This window comes from Ranitomeya variabilis, chromosome 2 (assembly GCF_051348905.1).
Source record: "Ranitomeya variabilis isolate aRanVar5 chromosome 2, aRanVar5.hap1, whole genome shotgun sequence".
NCBI classification, from domain to species: domain Eukaryota; kingdom Metazoa; phylum Chordata; class Amphibia; order Anura; family Dendrobatidae; genus Ranitomeya; species Ranitomeya variabilis.
In genome coordinates, this window is record NC_135233.1 from 792,865,977 (window position 1) to 792,892,563 (window position 26,587).

At 43.7% G+C, this 26,587-nt stretch overlaps 1 protein-coding gene across 3 annotated transcripts in view; it reads right to left on the reverse strand.

Moving 5' to 3' along the window:
- The window catches only part of MEI4 (meiotic double-stranded break formation protein 4), a 342,427-nt gene extending 331,539 nt beyond the window's left edge, over window positions 1-10,888 (reverse strand). For all 3 annotated transcript variants that reach the window (XM_077289852.1, XM_077289854.1, XM_077289853.1), the window contains exon 1: window positions 10,858-10,888. The gene's annotated coding sequence lies outside the window, so the exon portion shown is untranslated. The remainder of the gene's footprint in view (window positions 1-10,857) is intronic.
- Window positions 10,889-26,587: the final 15,699 nt, after the last annotated feature.

Genomic DNA, 26,587 nt, shown 5'->3' on the forward strand with positions numbered 1-26,587 from the left:
AAAGACCTGGCCACCAAGTCTCTAGTACCAAATATTCCAGGATGACCAGCCAACACAGAAGAATGGACCTCGGAGATGACTCTACTGGTCCAATCATCCGGAACAAACAGTCTTTCTGGTGGACAACGATCAGGTTTATCCGCCTGAAACTCCTGCAATGCACGTCGCAAGTCTGGGGAGACGGCGGACAATATTACCCCATCCCTAAGGATACCAGTAGGCCCAGAGTCTCCAGGAGAGTCAGGCACAAAACTCCTGGAAAGAGCATCTGCCTTCACATTCTTTGAACCTGGCAGGTATGAAACCACAAAATTGAAACGAGAAAAAAACAACGACCAACGAGCCTGTCTAGGATTCAGACGCCTGGCAGACTCAAGGTAAATCAGATTTTTGTGATCAGTCAAGACCACCACACGATGTCTAGCACCCTCAAGCCAATGACGCCACTCCTCAAATGCCCACTTCATGGCCAAAAGCTCCCGATTACCCACATCATAATTGTGCTCGGCAGGCGAGAATTTTCTAGAAAAGAACGCACATGGCTTCATCACCGAGCCATTGGAACTTCTCTGTGACAAAACCGCCCCCGCTCCAATCTCGGAAGCATCAACCTCAACCTGAAAAGGAAGTGAAACATCTGGTTGACATAACACAGGAGCAGAAGAAAACCGGCGCTTAAGTTCCTGAAAGGCCTCCACAGCCGTAGGAGACCAATTAGCAACATCAGCACCCTTTTTAGTCACATCAGTCAAAGGTTTAACAACACTGGAAAAATTAGTAATGAACCGACGATAAAAATTAGCAAAACCCAAGAACTTCTGAAGACTCTTAACAGATGTAGGTTGTGTCCAGTCACAAATCGCCTGAACCTTGACGGGATCCATCTCAATAGTAGAAGGAGAAAAAATGTACCCCAAAAAAGAAATTTTCTGGACTCCGAAGAGACATTTTGAGCCCTTCACAAACAGAGAATTGGCCCGCAGGACCTGAAACACCTTCCTGACCTGTAGAACATGAGACTCCCAGTCATCAGAAAACACCAAAATATCATCCAAATACACAATCATAAACTTATCCAGATATTCACGGAAAATATTGTTGTGCATAAAGGACTGAAAGACTGAAGGAGCATTAGAAAGTCCAAAAGGCATTACCAAATACTCAAAATGGCCCTCAGGCGTATTAAATGCGGTTTTCCACTCATCACCCTGCTTTATCCGCACAAGATTATACGCACCGCGAAGATCTATCTTAGTGAACCACCTAGCCCCCTTAATGCGAGCAAACAAATCAGTCAATAATGGCAATGGATACTGATATTTGACTGTAATCTTATTCAGAAGGCGATAATCTATACAAGGCCTCAGGGAACAATTTTTTTTTGCCACGAAAAAAAAACCTGCTCCCAGAGGGGACGAAGATGGACGAATATGTCCCTTTTCCAAGGACTCCTTAATATAATTCCGCATAGCAGTATGCTCTGGCACTGACAGATTAAATAAACGACCCTTAGGGAACTTACTGCCAGGAATTAATTCTATAGCACAGTCACAATCCCTATGAGGAGGGAGCGAATTGAGCTTAGGCTCCTCAAAAACATCCCGATAGTCAGACAAAAACGCAGGGACCTCAGAAGGAGTAAATGAAGCGATTGAAATCCGAGGTGCATCATCATGAACCCCCTGACATCCCCAGCTTAACACAGACATTGTTTTCCAATCCAGGACAGGATTATGAGTTTGTAACCATGGCAGACCAAGCACTAGTACATCATGTAAATTATACAGTACAAGGAAGCGAATCACCTCCTGATGAACGGGAGTCATGCGCATGGTCACTTGTGTCCAGTACTGCGGTTTATTCATAGCCAATGGTGTAGAGTCAATTCCCTTCAAAGGAATAGGAACTTCCAGAGGCTCCAGACTAAAACCGCAGCGTTTGGCAAATGACCAATTCATAAGACTCAGGGCAGCGCCCGAATCCACATAGGCATCGACGGAAATGGAAGACAGTGAACAAATCAGAGTTACAGACAAAATGAACTTAGACTGCAGAGTACTAATGGCAAAAGATTTATCAACCTTTTTTGTGCGTTTAGAGCATGCTGATATAACATGAGCTGAATCACCACAATAAAAACACAATCCATTTTTCCGCCTGTAATTTTGCCGTTCACTTCTGGACTGAATTCTATCACATTGCATAGTCTCAGGTGCCTGTTCAGAAGACACCGCCAACTGGTGCACAGGTTTGCGCTCCCGTAAACGCCGATCAATCTGAATGGCCATAGCCATAGACTCATTCAGACCTGTAGGCGCAGGGAACCCCACCATAATATCCTTAATGGCCTCAGAAAGACCATCTCTGAAGTTTGCAGCCAGGGCGCACTCATTCCACTGAGTAAGCACCGACCATTTCCGAAATTTTTGACAATATACTTCCGCTTCATCATGCCCCTGAGAGAGGGCTAATAAAGCCTTTTCAGCCTGAATCTCCAGGTTAGGTTCCTCATAGAGCAATCCCAGTGCCAGAAAAAACGCATCCACACTGAGCAATGCAGGATCCCCTGGTGCCAATGCAAATGCCCAATTCTGAGGGTCGCCCCGCAGGAAAGATATTACAATCTTAACCTGCTGAGCAGGGTCTCCAGAGGAGCGAGATTTCAAAGAAAGAAACAATTTGCAATTGTTCCTGAAATTCAGGAAGGTAGATCTATCTCCAGAAAAAAACTCTGGGATAGGAATTCTAGGTTCAGACATAGGAGTGTGAACAACAAAATCCTGTATGTTTTGAACTTTTGCAGCAAGATTACTCAGGCTGGAAGCCAAACTCTGGACATCCATGTTAAACAGCTAAGGTCAGAGCCATTCAAGGGTTAAGAGGAGGTAAGAAGCAGCTAGACAGCAATTAAGGGCTAGGCAGCAAAACTCTGAGGGGAAAAAAAAAAAAAAATTTCCCTTAAACACTTCTTTTTCTCCTGCTTCAGCCCAAACAATTAACACTTTGTGGGCCGGCTATACTGTCATGGATCCCAATGGCTGGGGATCGCACTGGACAAGCAAAATAACATAAATAACGGACGAGCTCTAGGGTGATGGAACCTGGGCTGACCGCTGCCCTACTCCTGACAAACACAACTAGAAATAGCCAGGGAGCATGCCTACGTTGATTCTAGACGCCACGCGCCAGCCTAAGAGCTAACTAGCACTGCAGAGGAAATAAAGACCTAGCTTGCCTCCAGAGGAATGAACCCCAAAAGGTATAGTTGCCCCCCACATGTATTGACGGTGAAATGAGAGGAAGGCACGCACATAGAGATGAAAATAGATTTAGCAAAATGAGGCCCGCTATAACTAGAAAGCAGAATGATACAAAAGGGGTCTGAGCGGTCAGCAAAAAACCCTAATCAAAAACCATCCTGAGATTACAAGAACCCATGTGCCAACTCATGGCACATGGGGAGAACCTCAGCCCACTAGAGCTACCAGCTAGCATAGAGTCATAATTAGCAAGCTGGACAAAAAAAAACCCAAACAACTGAAAAACAGAACTTAGCTTATCCTGAGAGATCTGGGAGCAGGTAGTCAGGAACCAAACTGAGCACATCTGAGTACATTGATAGCCGGCAAGGGAATGACAGGAAAGCCAGGTTAAATAGGAAACACCCAGCCTCTGATGGACAGGTGGAAACCAGAGACCGCAACCCACCAAAGTCACCCAGTACCAGCCGTAACCACCAGAGGGAGCCCAAAAACAGAATCCACAACAGGGCTGCTATTTCTGTGGGAATATTTCTCTGGAGGCAAGATAGGTCTGTGATTCTTCTGATAGGGGTAGCTAGATCTCCGGCTGGCGCGAGACGTCTAGAGTCCCCCCAGGAACGTTCCCCGGCTGCTGTTAGTTGAGTGTTGAGGTTCAGGATCGCGGTCAGCTCAGGTTCCATCACCCTAGAGCTCGTCCTGTTTTTGCCCGTGTTATGTGTTTAATTCCCTGCCATTGGGAACATGACAAAGATTGGCTGGAATCAATGGTGGCGCCATGTTGCGTTTGGAGACCCCTGATGTGCCTAAACAGTGGAAACCCCTCAATTCTAACTTCAACACTAACCCCAACACACCCCTAATCCTAATCCCAACTGTAGCCATAACCCTAATCACAACCCTAACCCCAACACACCCCTAACCACAACCCTAACCGCAACACACCCGTAACCCTAATTCCAACCCTAATCCTAACCCTAATCCCAACCGTAACCCTAATCCCAACCCTAACCACAACTGTAACCCCAACACACCCCTAACCCTATCCGTAACCCTAACCACAAGCCTAATCTTAACCCTATTTCAAACCCTAGCCCTAATTCCAACCCTAACTCTAATTCCAACCCTAACCCTAAGGCTATGTGCCCACGTTGCGGATTCGTGTGAGATTTTTCCGCACGATTTTTGAAAAATCTGCAGGTAAAAGGCACTGCGTTTTACCTGCGGATTTACAGCAGATTTCCAGTGTTTTTTTGTGCGGATTTCACCTGCGGATTCCTATTGAGGAACAGGTGTAAAACGCTGCGGAATCCGCACAAAGAATTGACATGCTGCGGAAAATACAATGCAGCGTTTCTGCACGGAATTTTCCGCACCATGGGCACAGCGGATTTGGTTTTCCTTAGGTGTACATGGTACTGTAAACCTGATGGAAAACTGCTTCGAATTCGCAGCGGCCAATCCGCTGCGGATCCGCGGCCAATCCGCTGCCAATCCGCTGCGGATCCGCGGCCAATCCGCTGCCAATCCGCTGCGGATCCGCGGCCGATCCGCTGCGGATCCGCGGCCAATCCGCTGCGGATCCGCGGCCGATCCGCTGCGGATCCGCGGCCGATCCGCTGCGGATCCGCTGCCGATCCGCTGCGGATCCGCTGCCGATCCGCTGCGGATCCGCGGCCGATCCGCTGCGGATCCGCTGCCGATCCGCTGCGGATCCGCGGCCGATCCGCTGCGGATCCGCTGCCGATCCGCTGCGGATCCGCGGCCGATCCGCTCTGTGTGCACATGCCATAACCCTACCCCTAACCCTAACCCTACCCGTAACCCTAACCCTACCCCTAACCCTACCCCTAGTTCTAACCCTAGTAGTAGAAAAAAAAATATTTTCTTTATTTTATTATTGTCCCTACCTATGGGGGTGATAAAGGGGGGGGGGTTATTTATTATTTTTTTATTTTGATCGCTGTGATAGAACCTACCACAGCGATCAAAATGTACTTGTAATGAATCTGCCGGCCGGCAGATTCGGCGGGCGCACTGAGCATGCGCCCGCCATTTTGGAAGATGGCGGCGCCCAGCGAGGAGACGTACGGACACCGGGAGGATCGGTAAGTATGAAGGGGTGGTGGGGGGGTGGATCGGAGCACAGGGGGGGTGATCGGAGCACAGGGGGGGTGGATCTGAGCAAGGAGGGAGCGGACAGGAGGACGGGGGAGCGGGCAGGCGGATGGAGGGGACCGGACCCCATAACGGAGCACTGGGGGGGCGATCGGTGGGGTGGGGGGGGGTCACTTCAGGTTTTCCAGCCATGGCCGATGGTATTGCAGCATCGGCCATGGCTGGATTGTAATATTTCACCAGTTTTTTAGGTGAAATATTACAAATCGCTCTGATTGGCAGTTTCACTTTCAACAGCCAATCAGAGCGATCGTAGCCACGGGGGGGTGAAGCCACCCCCCCTGGGCTGAAGTACCACTCCCCCTCTCCCTGCAGATCGGGTAAAATAGGAGTTAACCCCTTCACCCGATCTGCAGGGATGCGATCATTCCATGACGCCACATAGGCGTCATGGGTCGGGAAGGGGTTAATCATTAATTTTTACTGATACCATTTTGAGGGAGATACGATGTTTTGATCACTTTTTCCTCACATTTTTTGGAGTTGTAGCGATTGAGAAAATGCAGTTCTGATGTTTCAATTTTTTGTTTTCAGCATTTACTGATCGGATTAATGAATTTTACATTTTCATAGATCCAACTTTTAAAGACGTGGCAATCCCATATACAGTATGCTTGCTTTTTAAATTGTATTACTAATTTTATTTTTTTTCTATTTTTTTATTTATTTATCATGTTTTATTTATTTTTTAAGTCCCTATAGGGATCTTGACTGTCTGATCGCCTATAACATCCCCTTGTCCCTAAGAGATCAGACTCTTGCTTCATGGCTTACACATTTGAAAAAGATTCTTCTGACAAATATTACAAACCTGCAACTTTTTAGAGTTGCAATATACTGCAATACTTCAAAGCATTGCAAAATAAAGAAAGAGTCAGGCACTGCGCGCATCTTCCTTCAGTTCCACCTACTTCTGCATGCGTCCTGCATACCCTATCATTAACATTGGGTACGCAGGCCATGCGGATGTATGCGGATGCCTCCGCATGCGTCGTTTTAAAGCTGCGCCGACTGCAACAAAATCAAACATGTTGCGTTTGACACAGGTCAGCACAGCGTCAAGACGATGCATGTGGAGGCATCCGCATGGCCTGCGTACCAAATGTTAAAGATAGGGTATGCAGGATGCATGCAGACATAGGTGGAGCCATCCGCAGCCCTGCCGAACGCCAGCATGAAACTAGCCTTAGCAAGTAAGGGGGTGTTCAGCAGATGCTATTGATGCTACGGCAACCAATCAGCAAACAGTGATTGCATCGCAGCCCATGTGCTTAAAATGTTGCTGTTAAAGAGATTGCCAACAACATTTAAAAGGTCAACATAATTTAAGAGGGCAACAGCAGCAAGCTTCAGTCACTACAATTAGGCCGGGGTCACAGTTGCCTGTGCAATGCAAGAAACTTGTGCGAGACTCTCGCATCAATACCCGGCACTGCCGCCGGCAGAAAGAAGGGCCCCTATTGTCTGGCAGTCAGATGTGTTAAAAATGGTTCCTGATTGGTAGATGTGGTATGATGGGCCCCAGACAGGCTGATGTGTTAAGGACGGCGGATGCCCGGCTAATGTAGTAAGGAGGACATCTGGCAGACTAATATTGTAAGGTGGACCCTTGGCAGACTAATATGGTAAGGAGGACCAGAGGCAAACTAATGTGGTAAGGAGGACCCTTGTCAGACTAAGATGGACAGGAGGACCCCTGGCAGGCTAATGTGGTAAGGAGGAACCCTGGCAGACTAATGTGGTAAAGAGGACCCCTGGCAGACTAACATGCCAAGGAAGAATGGGCAAGAATTTCAGTCTCTCGATGTACAAAACTGATAGAGACATACCCCAAGCGACTTGCAACTGTAATCGCAGCAAAAGGTGGTGCAAGAAAGTATTAAGTTAAAGGGGCCGAATAATATTGCACGTCCCACTTTTCAGTTTTTGAATTTCCACAAAAATGTAAAATAACCAATAAATTTCGTTCAACTTCACAATTGTGTTCCACTTGTTGTTGATTCTTCACCAAAAATTTACATTTGGTATCTTTATGTTTGAAGCATGATATGTGGGAAAAGGTTGAAAAGTTCCAGGCGGCCGAATACTTTCACAAGGCACTGTAAGAAGGGCCACAGACAAACTGATGTAATAAGAAGGGCCCCTCACATACTAATGTATTAATAAGGGCTCCGCACAGGTTAATGTCATACGTATGGGCCCATCACAAACTGATGTGATACAATAGCCATCATAGACTGATGTAAAAAGAAGGGTCTCTCACAGTCTAATTTGATACAAAGTGCCCCTAACAGACTGATGTGATAAGAAAGGCCACTCACAGACTGGTGTAATAAGAAAGGCCCTTGACAGACTGATGTAATAAGATGGGCCCCTCATGACTGATTTAATAAGAAGGGCCCCTGATAAACAGATATTATAAAGAGGGCCCCTCACAGACTGATTTAATAAGGGCCCCTTACAGATTGATGTGATATGGGCCCCTCATAGACTGATGTAATACAAAGGGCCCCTCATGACTGATTTAATAAGAAGGGCCCCTAATATACAGATGTGATAAAGAGGGCTCCTCACAGACTGATGTAATAAGGGCCCCTCATAGACTGATGTAATAAGAAGGCCCATCACAGACTGATGTAATAAGAATGGCCCCTCAGAATGATGTAATAAGATGAGATCCTCACAGACTGGTGTAATGAGAAGGCCCCTGACAGACAGATGTGGTAAGAAAGTCCCCTTACAGACTGATATAAGGGACCTTCACAGACGGATGTAATAAGAAAGGCCCCAGACAGACGGATGTGGTAAGAAAGGCCCCTCACAGACTGATGTAATAAGTAAGGCCCCTTATAGACTGATGTAATAAGAACGGCCCCTTACAGACTGATGTGATAAAGAGGGCCCCTGACAAACTGATGTGATAAGAAGGCCCCCTGGCAGACTGATGTGATAAGAAGGCCTCCTAATAGACTGGTGGAATAAGAAGGGCCCCTCACAGACAGATGTAATAAGGGCCCCTGACAGACTGATGACATAAAAAGTGCCCCTGACAAACTGATGTAATAAGAAGAGCCCCTAATAGACTGATGAAATAAGAAGGGCCCCTCACAGACTGATTAAATAAGGGCCCCTCACAGACAGATGTAATAAGAAGGGGCCCTGACAGACTGATGTGATAAAAAAAAGTCTCCTTAGAGAATGATGTATAAGAAGGGCCCCTCACAGACTGATATAAATAGAAGGGGCCCTCACACACAGATGTAATAAGACGGACCTGACAGACCGATGTGATAAGAAGGGCCCTTGACAGACTGATGTGATAAGAAGAACCCCTGACAGACTGATGTAATAAAAAGGCCACTCACAGACTGGAGTAACAATAAAAGGCCCTTGACAGACTGATGTGATAAAGTCCCCTTAGAGAGTGATATAACGGCAACTTACAGATGGCTATAATAAGAAGGGTCCCTGACAGACTTATATGGTAAGAAAGGCCCCTGACAGACAGATGTGGTAAGAAAGTCCCCTTAGAAACTGATATTAGGGCCCTTCACAGACAGATGTAATAAGAAAGGCCCCTGACAGATGGATGTCGTAAGAAAGGCCCCTGACAGACTGATGTAATAAGAAAGACCCCTTACAGACTAATTGAATAAGAAGGGTTCCTGACAGACTGATGTGATAAGGGACCCTCATAGATTGATGTAATAAGAAGGGCCCCTCGCAGACTGATGTAATAACAAAGGCCCCTCACAGACTAATGGAATAAGAAGGGCTCTTGAAAGACTGATATAAAAAGAAGGGGACCTCACAGACTGATGTGATAAGAAAGACTCCTGTAATAAGAAGGACCCCTTACAGACTGATGTGATAAAAAGGACCCCTGACAAACTGATGTGATAATAAGGCCGCTGGCAGACTGATGTGATAAGAAGGGCCCCTAGTAGATTGATGTAATAAGAAGGGCCCCTCACAGACTGATGTAATAAGAATGGCCCCTGACAGACTGATGTGATAAGAAGGGCCCCTGGCAGACTGATGTGATAAGAAGAGCCCCTCATAAACTGATTGAATAAGAAGGGCCTCTCACCGACTGATGGAATAAGAAGGGCCCCTCAAAGACTGATGTGATAAGAAGGACCCCTGGCAGGTTAATATGGTAAGGAGGACCCTTGGCAGGCTAATGTTGTATGGAGGAACCCTGGCAGGCTAATGTGCTAAGGAGGACCCCTGGCAAGCTAATGTGGTAAAAAGGGCCACATAGAGATCGATGTGGTAAGAAAGGTCCCTGACAGGCTAATATAGCAAAAAGGACCAATTACAGCCTGATGTTATAGGAAGGACCTATGACAGACTGATGTGGTAAGAAGGGTTGATACCAGGTAGATATGGTAAGGAGGGCCCCTTAAATGTCCCTATCAAGTGGATGTAGAAAGAACGGTTGTCTGTCAGATGTGCTAAGAATTGCTTCCCACTGGTAGATGCAATAAGAAGGGCCACAGACAGACTGATGTAATAAGAAGGGCCCCTCACAGACTGATGTATTAATAAGGGCCCCACACAGACTGATGTGATACGAAGGGGACGTCGTAGACTGATATAATAAGAAGGGCACCTCACAGACTGATCCTGTACCAGTTGTGACTTGTATTGTTTAAGATTATTGTACTTGTTTTTATTATGTATACCCCTCCTCACATGTAAAGCGCCATGGAATAAATGGCGCTATAATAATAAGAGCAACTCACAGACTGATTTAATAAGGGCCCCTCACAGACTGAAGAGGTAAGGGCCATTCACAGATGGGTGTAATAAGGGCCCCTGACAGACTAATGTGATAAGAAGGGCCCCTGACAGACTGATGTGTAAGAAGGGCCCCTGACAGACTGATGTGTAAGAAGCACCCCTGACAGACTGATGTAAGAAAAACGGCCACTCACAGACTGGTGTAACAATAAAAGGCCCTTGACAGACTGATGGGATAAAAAGTCCCCTTAAAGACTGATATAAGGGCTCCTTACAGATTGCTATAATAAGAAGAGCCCCTGACAGACAGATCTGGCTGAAAGTCCCCTTAGTAGAGATTGATATAAGGGTTAAGAAGGACCCCTAACAGACTGATATTAAAGAAAGGGCTCTCAGAAACTGATGTGATAAGAAAGTTCCCTTAGAGACTGATGTGAAAAGAAGAGTCCCTCATACAGTAGATTGATGAAATAAGAAGGGCCCCTCATGGACTGATGGAATAAGAAGGGCACCTCACAGACTGGTGTGATAACAGACTGTTGTGATGGTCATTCTAAAGATAGCAATTATGGTTCAATATGTTCTATTTAATTCCACACAGACACATGAAGAAAACACCTCAGGGACTCCATGCACACACACAGACAGACTGACACCGACAGACTGCACCCACCTCACCCTGGCCTAGTGGCCTGTGCTCCTCATGCTGTAGCTGACCTCAGCTTTTGGAACAAACCATGTGCCTCAAAGGGGAATGCAACTGAATGTACCATTCTGAAATGACTGGATATTCAAACATGTTAAGAAAAAAACCCTGCAGTAAGCCGTCCGCAGCCTCCATTACGGCCGGTACCTTATATATACGTATATATTTGGTTAGTATCCTACACAAGACAGAAAACAGACACGTGTCTCCTCATGGCCCAGTGACACAGGAGCAGGAACTGAAGAGACTCTGGCACTATATGTAGAAGCTCCACAGGGCCGACTGAGCTGGGAACTTATACTGGAGATATGGGGGATTTATCATTTCTTTTCTGTCTGGTTTTTGTGGCACATTTTGTGTTATTTTTATTATTTAGACATAAAAATCATTTATTGCATTTTTTCACACAACAAATCACAAACTCCCTCCAGTAAGGGGCTGTGTAAGGAGCGGAGCACAATTTCTAAAAGTGTAATGTCTAAAGCTTGATGTCTACCTATTGGGGGAGGTAAAATTTCTGTTCCATTTCTGAATTTCTTGATGTTTTTGACTGATTTGAGTGAAGTCAATGGTGAAAAACGCAGGGCAAAAACAGAGAATTGACATGCTGCAGATTATTTTCTGCAGCAAATCTGTAAGGGTAAGTTGTGCAGCACCATGTCATCTACCCATGTGCAGCACCATGTCACCTGCATGTGCAGCACTATGTCACCCCCATGTGCAGCACTATGTCACCCCCATGTGCAGCACCATGTCACCCCCATGTGCAGCACCATGTCACCCCCATGTGCAGCACTATGTCACCCGCATGTGCAGCCCCATGTCACCCGCATGTGCAGTACCATGTCACCCCCATGTGCAGCACTATGTCACCTACCCATGTGCAGCACCATGTCATCTACCCATGTGCAGCACCATGTCAGCCCCATGTGCCGCACTATGTCAGCCCCATGTGCAGCACCATGTCACCCCCATGTGCAGCACCATGTCACCCCCATGTGCAGCACTATGTCACCCCCATGTGCAGCACTATGTCACCCCCATGTGCAGCACCATGTCACCCCCATGTGCAGCACCATGTCACCCCCATGTGCAGCACTATGTCACCCGCATGTGCAGCACCATGTCACCCGCATGTGCAGCACTATGTCACCCCCATGTGCAGCACCATGTCACCCCCATGTGCAGCACTATGTCACCCCCATGTGCAGCACCATGTCACCCCCATGTGCAGCACTATGTGCAGCATGGCACCCCATAGCCTCCCCATGCCCACCCAAACATCCCATACACATGAAAAAAAAAAAACACCACATACTCACCTCGGTCCTGTTCCCCGGCGCTCTGCCTCTTTCCCTGCCTCTGGTGCGTTGACTCTCCCCAATACACAGCTGATGTGATGAAATTACGTCATCGCGTCAGCTGTTTCACACGCTAATTGGTGGAGGAAGTGGCCGGAGGCCCCTCTTCCAGCAAAGGAGTCAGCGCAGATGGAGACAGCGAGCTGGCTGGCACCATGCGGCCCGTGGCCCTCTGGTTTTTAGCCCCACGGCTGTTTCTGTCCGCGTGCCATACTGAGACAGCCAGAGGGCCGGATATGGACCCGCGGGCCGCACTGTGCCCAGGTCTGCTGTGTAATGTCCGATGTCTGTATAACAGTGTATCATATGAAAGTAATACATTATCCTGTATGTGTTATACTATGTGTACAGACATTAGATGTTATATAGAAGATAATACTGTATGTGATAGTGTAATATCTGATGTATGTATTCATAGTACAGTATATACCAGTCACACACTATCCTGTATATGACACCTGATGTTTGTAGACATATCACACACCAATCACATATCCTGTATACTGTATGCAATATACTATGTGCACAGACATCTGATGTTATGTACAGGATATGTGAATGGTGTAAAGTCTGATCCCTGCAGTCAATGTATAAAATACACCAGTCACATATTCTCCTGTATACTGTATGTAATATACTATGTATACAGACTTCTGATGTTATATACAGGATATGTGACTGGTGTAATATCTGATGCTTGTAGTCATACTATAATACATACTGTCATATATTCTGTAAGCTGTATGTAATATACTATGTGCACAGACATCTGATGTTATATACAGGATGTGTGACTGGTAGTCATAGTATAATATACGCACCATCACATATCCTGTATACTATATGTAATATACTATGTGCACAGGCATCCGATGTTATGTACAGGATGTGTGACTGGTGTAATTTCTGATGTCTCTAGTCATCGTATAATATACACCAGTCATATATTATCTTGTATACTCTATGGAATATACTATGTACACAGACATGTGATGTTATATACAGGATATGTGACTGGTGTAATATCTAATGCCTGTAGTCATACTATAATACATACTGTCATATATTCTGTATGCTGTATGTAATATACTATGTGCACAGACATCTGATGTTATGTACAGGATATGTGACTAGTGTAGTATCTGATGTCTGTAGTCATTGTATAATATGCACCAGTCACGTATTATCCTGTATACTGTATGGAATTTTCTATGTACACAGACATTAGATGTAATATACAGGATATGTGACTGGTGTACTATCTGATGTATGTACTGTCATATATCCTGTATACTGTATGCTGTATGTAATAGACTATGTGCACAGACACAGTGACAGATAGTCATTGTATAATATGCACCAGTAGTCACATATTATCCTGTATACTGTATGGAATTTTCTATGTGCACAGACATTAGATGTTATATGCAGGATATGTGACTGGTGTACTATCTGATGTCTGTACTGTCAAATATCATGTATACTGTATGTAATAGACTATGTGCTCAGACATCTGATGTTATATACAGGATATGTGACTGGTGTAATATTGGATGCCTGTAGTCATAGTATAATATACACCAGTCACGTATCCTGTATACTGTAATATACTATGTGCACAGACGTCTGACGTTATGTACAGGATATGTGAATGATGTAATATCTGATGCCTGTAGTCATAGTATTATATACACCAGTCATATATCCTGTATACTGTAATATACTATGTGCACAGACATCAGATGTTATGTACAGGATATGTGACTGGTGTAATATCTGATGTCTGTAGTCATTGTATAATATATACCAGTCACACACTATCCTACTGTTTATACTGTATGGAATATACTACATGCACAGACATAAGATGCTATGTACAGGATATGTGACTGGTGTAATATCTGATGTCTAATACATACCGTCATATATCCTGTATACTTTATGTGCTATACTTTGTGCACAGACATGCCACATAATAAGTGTCTCATATATCATGTACTTTTACCCGTCTCATGTTGTGGAGTACATTTGTGACTTTCTTGAGTGAGTAGATTTTCAAAAAAACAAACAAAAAAAGCAACATTCATAGGTAACTCTATTGTACCCCTATACTTATGTGTGACCACCATTACTCCAGGCATAAGTTATTCTCAGGAGTGTAGAACAGCACAGCGTACCTTGCTTTGCTACACCTCTAAGGCTGGAGTCACACTTAACGTATAAAAAAATCAGTCCAATTTGACGGACAAGAATCGCACCAATATTCTACAAACAGTGATCCATGTGTAATCTGTTTGCTATACGAGGATTTGATTTTCTCGTATCAAGTAACCGTGTGACGACCGTATGGCATCCGTATGGAATGTGATTTTAACATGAGCTTTTAAAATCACATTGTAACACAACTGTACACATCCTTTTAAAACCAAATGTTATTCAAAACATACACTCCCTGACAGAAGTTGCTTATCCATGTTATGTAAATAAAAGCTTATGACCTGGCGTTAAATTCATCCATTGGTTGTATAAATTATTCTTTTGAAAGCTGAAAGCCTCCGAAATGTGGTTTAGGTTAAGAAAATAAATTTTCAACAATGCAGAAATATTGATCAGTTAATGTACACAGAATGGTCAGATTTTGGCAAGACAAAAGTTTTTTCGCCTGGTCATATAATGCACCCAATCCTAGATTGCATCCTCACCTGTGCTCAGTAAAAGATCGATTAATTAGTGTATGTGTATAAAAAGAAACCCAGCACCCCAGACCTTCACTTGAACTGCAACTTGAGCTCTGACAAGATGCCAAAAATCCACCCTGTGACCAAAGCCTGGATTATCAAGAGGCTGAAGACCAGATCCACTGCAGAGGTGGGTGGCACCTTTAATGTGTCTCAGCGTCAAGTACAAAGAATTAAAAAAAGATTTGAAGAGACTGGAGATGTGTTTGACAAGCCCAGGTCTGGCAGACCCCGCAAGACAACTGCTCAGGAGGAATGTTTGATGGTTAGAAAATCCAAAGCAAGCCCCTCTTCCACTGCAGCAGCGCTCCAACAGGCCTGGTCACCTCAAGTCCCTGTGTCAACTAGAACAGTTTGTAGGATTCTGTCTTGAAATGACCTCCATGGTCGAATCAGTGCCCAGAAGCCAGCACTAAACAAAAGGCAAATAAAAAACCATGTGGCATTTGCAAAGTCCCGCAGCCTGCTAAACAGATGGATGCTGGAAAAGTGGCAGAAGGTGGATTTCCCTGATTAATCTTCAGTAGAATTACACCACAGCCACCGCAAATACTGCAGGAGACCTACTGGAGCCCTTATGGATCCAAAATACACCCAGAACACAGCTAAATTTGGTGGTGGAAAAATCATGGTCTGGGGTTACATTCAGTATGGGGGTGTGCGAAACATTTGCAAGGTGGAAGGCAATATCAATAGCCTAAAATATCAAGAAGTATTAGCTACCTCTTATATTCCAAATCATAAAAGGGATCAAATTCTGCAGCAGGATGGTGCTCCATCTCATACATCCATCTCTACAACAAAGTTCCTCCAGGCAAAAAAGATCAAGGTGCTCAAGCACTGGCCAGCCCAGTCACCAGACATGAACATCATTGAGCATGTTTGGGGTAGGATGAAAGAGGAAGGTTGGAAGACAAAACCAAAGAATCTAGATGAACTCTGGGAGGCATGTAAGACTACATTCTTTGCTATTCCTGATGACTTCATTAATAAATTGTACGAATCATTGTTGAACTGCAAGGATGCAGTCCTTCAAGCTCATGGAAGTCACACAAAATATTAAATATGACTCTAATAGCACCACAACTTCATTTACCAATGTTATGCAACATACACTCACCGGCCACTTTATTAGGTACACCATGCTAGTAACGGGTTGGACCCCCTTTTGCCTTCAGAACTGCCTCAATTCTTCGTGGCATAGATTCAACAAGGTGCTGGAAGCATTCCTCAGAGATTTTGGTCCATATTGACATGATGGCATCACACAGTTGCCGCAGATTTGTCGGCTGCACATCCCAAAGATGCTCCATACAAGGCAGGATGGATCCATACTTTCATGTTGTTTACGCCAAATTCTGACCCTACCATCCGAATGTCGCAGCAGAAATCGAGACTCATCAGACCAAGCAATGTTTTTCCAATCTTCTACTGTCCAATTTCGATGAGCTTGTACAAATTGTAGCCTCAGTTTCCTGTTCTTAGCTGAAAGGAGTGGTACCCGGTGTGGTCTTCTGCTGCTGTAGCCCATCTGCCTCAAAGTTCGACGCACTGTGCGTTCAGAGATGCTCTTAGGCCTACCTTGGTTGTAACGGGTGGCGATTTGAGTCACTGTTGCCTTTCTATCAGCTCGAACCAGTCTGCCCATTCTCCTCTGACCTCTGGCATCAACAAGGCATTTCCGCCCACAGAACTGCCGCTCACTGGATTTTTTTTCTTTTTTGGACCATTCTCTGTAAACCCTAGAGATGGTTGTGCGTGAAAATCCCAGTAGATCAGCAGTTTCTGAAATACTCAGACCAGCCCTTCTGGCACCAACAACCATGCCACGTTCAAAGGCACTCAAATCACCTTTCTTCCCCATACTGATGCTCGGTTTGAACTGCAGGAGATTGTCTTGACCATGTCTACATGCCTAAATGCACTGAGTTGCCGCCATGTGATTGGCTGATTAGAAATTAAGTGTTAACAAGAAGTTGGACAGGTGTACCTAATAAAGTGGCCGGTGAGTGTATATTTGTATTTTAAGTTAATTATGTGTTTGAATATCACATTACTTTCTGTGGGCGACAAAACTTTTGTCTTGCCAAAATCTTACCATTCTGTGTCCATTCACTGATCAATATTTCTGCATTGATGCCAATTAGATAGATTAAAAGCCAGCAAATGATCTGACGCGTACAGTATAGAATAGGTTTTAATAGGATATATATACACATACTGTAAAATAGGTGTGTGAATATATATAACTATATATATATATATATATATATACCTATGGGGGTTCAATATAATATACAGGCTGCCTATGGGGGTGCAATATACTATACAGGCTGCCTATGGGGGTGCAATATACTACACAGGCTGCCTATGGGGGTGAAATATACTATACAGGCTGCCTATGAGGGTGCAATATACTATACATGATGCCTAGGGGGGTGCAATATACTATACAGGCTGCTTATGGGGGTGCAATATACTATACAGGCTGCCTATGGGGGTGTAATATACTATACAGGCTGCCTATGGGGGTGAAATATACTATACAGGCTGCCTATGGGGGTGCAATATACTCTTCAGGCTGCCTATTGGGGGCAATATATTATACAGGCTGCCTATGGGGGTGCAATATACTATACAGGCTGCCTATGCAGTTGCAATATACTATACATGCTGCCTAAGGGGGTGCAATATACTATAAATGCTGCCTATGGGGTGCAATATACTAAACAGGTTGCCTATGAGGGTGCAATATACTATACAAGCTGTCTGTGGAGGTGCAATATACTATACAGGCTGCATATGGGGGTGCAATATACTATACAGGCTGCCTATGGAGGTGCAATATACTATAGTATTTCTGCAGAACGTTGAAATACCTCATATGTGACTGAACAGTACTTCTTAGCCAGACATCTAGGGGAGGGCCTGAGCGCTATTTGCCTCCTGGAGCGCAAAAAATTTAATTGAATAGCTTGCCGACTCCATATACAGAGCCCATAAGTGCTAGAAGAGGAGAATATTCAAGTGACTCCATTTTGGAAATTATACACCTTTGGGAATTTATCTACAGGTGTAGTGATGATTTGACTCCATGGGTGTTTTTCAGAAACAAGCAGCTGTGGATGTTGATGAGTGAAATTTGCAAATCTGCTATTATACTGCCCAGTACATTATACCCAGTACGTGCTTCTGGAGACATGCACCCTTAAATTAGGCAGGCTCTCATCGCTATAGAAATGCCAAACATGTGGATGCTAAATGTGGTTTACACACACTGAGATTCTGAAGGAGGGATTTGGATTTGGTAGCATAGAATTTGATGAATTTCTTTTGGGGGGCAAGGAACCATTTTTTTCCAAAGCTTTTGTACCTCCAGTAACGTGAAAGAACCCTAAATTTCCTTTGAAAGATGACAAACCTGTCAGTGGGGATTTGCTTTTTTGTGGATTGACTTGAAGCTTTTCTTGAGAACATTTTACATTTTACAAGTCTATGGGTGCATGTGAAACATCGCATTGCACTTAGATGACCCCTTAGAACAGTGCAATTACCTCGGACACCAGCAATAGAGGTGATGGAGAAATTAATTTCTCCATCTCCTCCTCACATGTGTTCCGATTCTCTCATGCCATGGGATCGGAGCACAGTGCGCTGATGCTCGGGTCACGCTTTTTAGCAAAGTTGGAGCCTAGTGTCTTTAGCACATCGCATCTGATAGCAAAGCGTTTTCAAGTTTCCCTTTCCTCAGTTTGAAATGTAATTAAGATATGGAAATTAACAGGAACGGTGGAGGTCAAGATAAGGTCTGGAAGACAAAGCAAAATTTCAGTGAGAACTGCCCATAGGATTGCTAGAGAGACAAATCAGGACCCCCACTACAATGTAAAACAACTTCAGAAAGATTTAGCAGACTCTGGAGTTGTAGTACATTGTTCTACTGTTCATAGACACCAGCACAAATATGGTTTTCATGGAAGAATCATTAGAAGAAGACCTCTCTAGGGTCCTCATCATAAAATCAGCTTCAGAAGTATACAAAAGAACATCTAATAAGCCTAATGCATTTTGGAAACAAGTCCCGTGGACCGATGAGGTTAAAATGGACCTCTTTGGTGACAATGATCAAAGGTATGTGTGGAGAAAAAAGGGCAGAGAATTTCTGGAAAAGAACATCTCGCCAACCATTTAGCATTGAGGTGCTCTGAGCATGATCTAACAGCCTGGTGACTTGGATGTTTCAGGTCACCATTGCAACAATCAGGTCATCGCCATAACGCGATATTATTAGCAGCATTTTGGAGGTTAAACAGCCGGGGGCAATGAGGACACTACTCTTGGAAGTGAGAGCCGGGTGTCAGCATTCATGTTAGCTGAATCGCATTTATGAATATGTCCAAGCTCGTGAAGGGGTTAAACATGAAAAAATTAATATGTGGTAAACCGAGCACACAATGGGGTCATAACATATGTAGGGAGAGTGGGTAAGTTCTTGGTTAACGCTCACCTAGGGGAGTTGTGAAAGGCACAACTCCTATTTAGGCATAAAGAAAGCTGCTGCTTCCCTATGGCCAGTGGATAATTCCTCCAGGAAATATTGGATCAAGTTAGATAAAACATGTTAGGTACGCTGTGCTGCAAGAGTAAACTGAATCTTTAACAATGATGATAAGGTTTTTTTTATTCCCAATAAATAGATGACGCTATAGCAAATGCCGTAGCGGCATCTTTAACAAGTGAAAGAAACAAATATGGTGCACAGGTGATGTTTCGCCAGCCCAGCTAATCACAAATTGAGCCTGGGATCCCAGAGGGTAAGGAAATTCACGCCACTACTGTTCACATCTAGAGACTACTGAACTGGACCTCGACCATGGACCCGGATGACGCAAAGCGATCAGCTCATCTCTAGTTTCTCTCTCTCAAACCTAGAGTTTCCCAGTTTGGCTGAGCTAGGGCCAAATACCTCACCCAAGGTGTGTCATTCATCCAAAAAAAGTTGTGGAGAATGTGACAAGTCAGGATAACCCAATTTATATTAGACAGGCTGAATCATGCCATTTGGTGCATCGAGTAACAAAGCCACATTCCACAAATCTTCTGGCTCTTGTTATCCTGTAGTTTTATGTGCAAAACTGAAAACATGGGCCAGCACAACTGTTGGTATAAGTGTAAAGTGTAGGTGCATATTCACATTGTTGTCATTAACAGACAAATACATCCTAGCATAAAAACAGTAAATCTATACCCTACAGTAAGTAAACAGTGGAAATACATGTAATAAAAGTAGGGTATATGGTTAATTTTTTAAAATCAAAAAAGCATAAAAACCATTCCACTGTGACTAATTCACTTTGCTATGTGTCAGCAGCCCTCAAAATACACAAGAACACGTGTACACAAGTACGCCTGCCTGTACAAAGCTAAATAGTAAAGGTGCGCAGCCTATAGGGCGTAATGACACCCCCCGAATGTGCAAAGTACAAAGAGCTAATGAAAAACAAAAACAAAGACCAGAACATCTACTGGCATAAGTATAATATGTAGATACACATTCAGACTGCAGCCATTAACCCCTTTGTGACAGCGCCAATTTGGTACTTAACGACTATGCCTATGTTAACAATTATGACCACTGTCACTTTATGAGGTTATAGCTCTGCAACGCTTCAACAGATCCTGCTAGTTCTGAGATACCACTGATTCTGAGATTTTTTTTTGTGACATATTGTTCTTCATGTTAGTGGTAACATTTCTTTGATATGGCTTGTGTTTATTTATGGAAAAAAAAATTGGCAAAAATTTTGAAAATTTAGCAATTTTCAAACTTTTAATTTTTGTGTCCTTAAATCAGAGAATCATTTCGTACAAAATAGTTAACACATAACATTTCACATATGTCTACTTTACATCAGTACAATTTTGGAAACATAATTTTTGTTGTTAGGACGTTATAAGAGTTAAAAGTTGACCAGTGATTTCTCATTTTTCCAACAAAGTTTATAAAACCATTTTTTTTTAGGTACCACCTCACATTTGAAGTGATTTTGGGAGGTCAATATAACAGAAAATGCAGAAAAGTGACACTATTCTAAAAACTGCACCTCTCAAGGTGCACGAAACCACATTCAAGAAGTTTATTAACCCTTCAGGTGCTTCACGAGAACTAGCAATGTGGAAGGAATAAATGAACATTTTTACTTTTTTTTTTTTACAAAAAATTACTTTGGAATCAAACTTTTTTTTATTTTCACAAGGGTATCAGGAGAAAATGGATGACAAAATTTGTTGTGCAATTTCTCCTGTGTACGCTGATACCACGTATGTGGAGGAAAGCCACTGTTTGGGCGCATGGCAGGGCTCAGAAGGGAGGGAGCACCGTTTCAAAATTGGCTGGAATCAATGGTTGGCCCCATGTCGCATTTGGAGACCCACTGATTTACCTAAAATGTTGATCCCCCCAATTTTAAATCAAACTGTAACACAGCCCTATACCCAACCCTAACCCCAACACACCCCTAACCCTAATCCCAACCATAACCCTAACCACAACCATAACCCAACACAACCCTAACTTCAACTCTAGCCTCAACTCTAACCATAGCCTCAACCCTAACCCTAGCCCAACCCTAACCCTAGCCCAACCCTAACCTTAGCTCTAACCCTAGCCCCAACTCTAGCCCACTCCTAACCCTAGCTCTAACCCTAGCCTTAACACTAGTTATAACACCAACTGTAACCCAATCCCTAATCCTAGCCCTAACCCTAATGGAAAAATGGGGAAAAAAAATGTATTTTATTTTGTTATTTTACCTAAGGGAGTGATAAAGGGGGATTTGATTTACTATTTTTTTTTATTTTGATTACTGTGATAGGGCCTATCACAGTGATCAAGATAAACCAATAGGAAAAATGCCCTATTGTTGCCGGGTGCTGGCCAGCAGATCTTGGCGGGCGTACTGCCCGCCATTTTCTTCCTGGAAGAAGATGCTGAGGGCTGTGGGACACAGCCGGAGGGACCGGGAGGCTCGAGGGACCCCATTTCTCTCTCCTCTGATGTGCTAGATCTTATCAGAGGAGAGAGAGATAAATAGGAAATCAGATTTTTTTTGCGGTCGCCGTTATTCCGTGAATAACAGTGATCTCAACACTGAGGTCGGCTACCCCCAGTAGCCGAGACCCCGGAGATTTTCCGACGCTGGAGGGCGCTATAACCTTATTTCTCAGCGCTGTTAAAAAGCGGCGCTGAGGAATAAGTACCCTTAACTGCCGTTGTTAAAAGGAGTATCGGCAGTCGTTAATGGGTTAGCATACAAAGGTAAGCTTGAATAAAAACAATGAATGTATACCCTGCAGTAAATAAATTGACAGTATCAATAGTAAGTGTATTGAGTGAGGCCGCCCCCCTTCTGCCTGGGAGTATGCATATTATTTTGGGCAAGACAACTCCTTTAACTGTGCAGCCAGAGTTTTTGTCTTTATCTGCCACATTATAGTGATAGCTTCCAGCAGGGACTCCATCTGATTCTTGTTTTCTGGTAATTTAGACAGAATCATAAATGTAAATGTTCAGCGTAGGGCATAGGATAAATATGAATCTACCTTTAAAAACAATGCAAACATATTATGTACCCTGAAATGGTGTCAATAAAAACTTCAACCCCTCCCTCAAATAAATTTCAGATCTATCATCTTGTTGGAATAATGCATGTTATTGTATATATTGCATCAACTGCTATTTACTACTGTTTAATAGTTAATAGGCGATGGCGGCTCCTCTTTGTGCAGCGTGGGGTTCTGTGCTGGGGGGCAGCAGTGGCGGCTCTTTGTGCAGCATCGGGGCTCCGCCGGCATTTCCTCAAAGCCCAGAGGCCCCGGCAGCTCCATTGCTGCGATGTGATGGCCCCCAGGAAAATGACCGCTTGGGGTGGCGCATGCTCAGATTCAGATCTCGTCCTGAGATCTCGGGAGACAAGATCTAACATAGTAACATATAGTAACATAGTTAGTAAGGCCGAAAAAAAACATTTGTCCATCCAGTTCAGCCTATATTCCATCATAATAAATCCTCAGATCTACGTCCTTCTACAGAACCTAATAATTGTATGATACAATATTGTTCTGCTCCAGGAAGACATCCAGGCCTCTCTTGAACCCATCGACTGAGTTCGCCATCACTACCTCCTCAGGCAAGCAATTCCAGATTCTCACTGCCCTAACAGTAAAAAATCCTCTTCTATGTTGGTGGAAAAACCTTCTCTCCTCCAGACGCAAAGAATGCCCCCTTGTGCCCGTCACCTTCCTTGGTATAAACAGATCCTCAGCGAGATATTTGTATTGTCCCCTTATATACTTATACATGGTTATTAGATCACCCCCTCAGTCGTCTTTTTTCTAGACTAAATAATCCTAATTTCGCTAATCTATCTGGGTATTGTAGTTCTCCCATCCCCTTTATTAACTTTGTTGCCCTCCTTTGTACTCTCTCTAGTTCCATTATATCCTTCCTGAGCACCGGTGCCCAAAACTGGACACAGTACTCCATGTGCGGTCTAACTAGGGATTTGTACAGAGGCAGTATAATGCTCTCATCATGTGTATCCAGACCTCTTTTAATGCACCCCATGATGATCCTGTTTGCCTTGGCAGCTGCTGCCTGGCACTGGGTGCTCCAGGTAAGTTTATCATTAACTAGGATCCCCAAGTCCTTCTCCCTGTCAGATTTACCCAGTGGTTTCCCGTTCAGTGTGTAATGGTGATATTGATTCCTTCTTCCCATGTGTATAAGCTTACATTTATCATTGTTAAACCTCATCTGCCACCTTTCAGCCCAAGTTTCCAACTTATCCAGATCCATCTGTAGCAGAATACTATCTTCTCTTGTATTAATTGCTTTACATAGTTTTGTATCATCTGCAAATATCAATATTTTACTGTGTAAACCTTCTACCAGATCATTAATGAATATGTTGAAGAGAACAGGTCCCAATACCGACCCCTGCAGTACCCCACTGGTCACAGCGACCCAGTTAGAGACTATACCATTTATAACCACCCTCTGCTTTCTATCACTAAGCCAGTTACTAACCCATTTACACACATTTTCCCCCAGACCAAGCATTCTCATTTTGTGTACCAACCTCTTGTGCGGCACGGTATCAAACGCTTTGGAAAAATCGAGATATACCACGTCCAATGACTCACCGTGGTCCAGCCTATAGCTTACCTCTTCATAAAAACTGATTAGATTGGTTTGACAGGAGCGATTTCTCATAAACCCATGCTGATATGGAGTTAAACAGTTATTCTCATTGAGATAATCCAGAATAACATCCTTCAGAAACCCTTCAAATATTTTACCAACAGTAGAGGTTAGACTTACTGGCCTATAATTTCCAGGTTCACTTTTAGAGCCCTTTTTGAATATTGGCACCACATTTGCTATGCGCCAGTCCTGCGGAACAGACCCCGTCGCTATAGAGTCCCTAAAAATAAGAAATAATGGTTTATCTATTACATTACTTAGTTCTCTTAGTACTCGTGGGTGTATGCCATCCGGATCCGGAGATTTATCTATTTTAATCTTATTTAGCCGGTTTCGCACCTCTTCTTGGGTTAGATTGGTGACCCTTAATATAGGGTTTTCATTGTTTCTTGGGATTTCACCTAGCATTTCATTTTCCACCGTGAATACCGTGGAGAAGAAGGTGTTTAACATGTTAGCCTTTTCCTCGTCATCTACAACCATTCTTTCCTCACTATTTTTTAAGGGGCCTACATTTTCAGTTTTTATTCTTTTACTATTGATATAGTTGAAGAACAGTTTGGGATTAGTTTTACTCTCCTTAGCAATGTGCTTCTCTGTTTCATTTTTGGCAGCTTTAATTAGTTTTTTAGATAAAGTATTTTTCTCCCTATAGTTTTTTAGAGCTTCAATGGTGCCATCCTGCTTTAGTAGTGCAAATGCTTTCTTTTTACTGTTAATTGCCCGTCTTACTTCTTTGTTTAGCCACATTGGGTTTTTTCTATTTCTAGTCCTTTTATTCCCACAAGGTATAAACCACTTACAGTGCCTATTTAGGATGTTCTTAAACATTTTCCATTTATTATCTGTATTCTTATTTCTGAGGATATTGTCCCAGTCTACCAGATTAAGGGCATCTCTAAGCTGGTCAAACTTTGCCTTCCTAAAGTTCAGTGTTTTTGTGACTCCCTGACAAGTCCCCCTAGTGAAAGACAGGTGAAACTGTACAATATTGTGGTTGCTATTTTCTAGATGCCCGACCACCTGCAGATTTGTTATTCTGTCAGGTCTATTAGATAGTATTAGGTCTAAAAGTGCTGCTCCTCTGGTTGGATTCTGCACCAATTTGTGAAAGATAATTTTTCTTGGTTATTAGCAGAAACCTGTTGCCTTTATGGGTTTCACAGGTTTCTGTTTCCCAGTTAATATCCGGGTAGTTAAAGTCCCCCATAACCAGGACCTCATTATGGGTTGCAGCTTCATCTATCTGCTTTAGAAGTAGACTTTCCATGATTTCTGTTATATTTGGGGGTTTGTAACAGACCCCAATGAGAATTTTGTTACCATTTTTCCCTCCATGAATTTCGACCCATATGGACTCGACATCCTCATTCCCTTCGCTAATATCCTCCCTTAAAGTGGACTTTAGACAAGACTTTACATAGAGACAAACCCCTCCTCCTCTCCGATTTTTACGATCCTTTCTAAACAGACTGTAACCCTGTAAGTTAACTGCCCAGTCATAGCTTTCATCTAACCATGTCTCGGTTATTCCCACTATGTCAAAGTTACCTGTAGATATTTCTAGTTCTTCCATCTTGTTTGTCAGGCTTCTGGCGTTTGCGAGCATGCAGTTTAGAGGATTTTGTTTTGTTCCAATCTCCTCGCTGTGGATTGTTTTAGAAATGTTCTTACCTCCCTTCTGAGTATGTTTTCCTGGGTCTTCTTTGTTCGAGTCTAATGTTTTTCTTCCCGTCCCCTCTTCTTCTAGTTTGACGCCCTCCTGATGAGTGTAGCGAGTCTTCTGTCGAATGTGTGTTTCCCAGGTTTGTTGAGGTGTAGTCCATCTCTGGCGAGGAGTCCATCGTGCAAGTAATTCACACCGTGGTCCAGGAATCCGAATCCTTGTTGTCTGCACCATCGTCTTAGCCAGTTGTTCGCATCAAGGATCCTGTTCCATCTCCTGGTGCCATGCCCGTCTGCTGGAAGGATAGAAGAAAAAACTACCTGTGCATCCAATTCCTTTACTTTCTTCCCCAACTCTTCAAAGTCCTTGCAGATTGTCGGTAGGTCCTTCCTTGCCGTGTCATTGGTGCCAGCATGTATCAGAAGAAATGGGTGGACGTCCTTGGAGCTGAAGAGCTTTGGTATCCTATCGGTCACATCCTTGATCATCGCACCTGGAAGGCAGCATACTTCTCTTGCGGTTATGTCCGGTCTGCAGATGGCTGCTTCTGTGCCTCTCAGTAGTGAGTCTCCCACCACCACCACTCTTCGTTGCTTCTTGGCTGTACTTTTTGCTGTCACTTGTTGCTGTGTACCCTTTTCTTTTTTTGAAGCTGAAGCTGAGCATG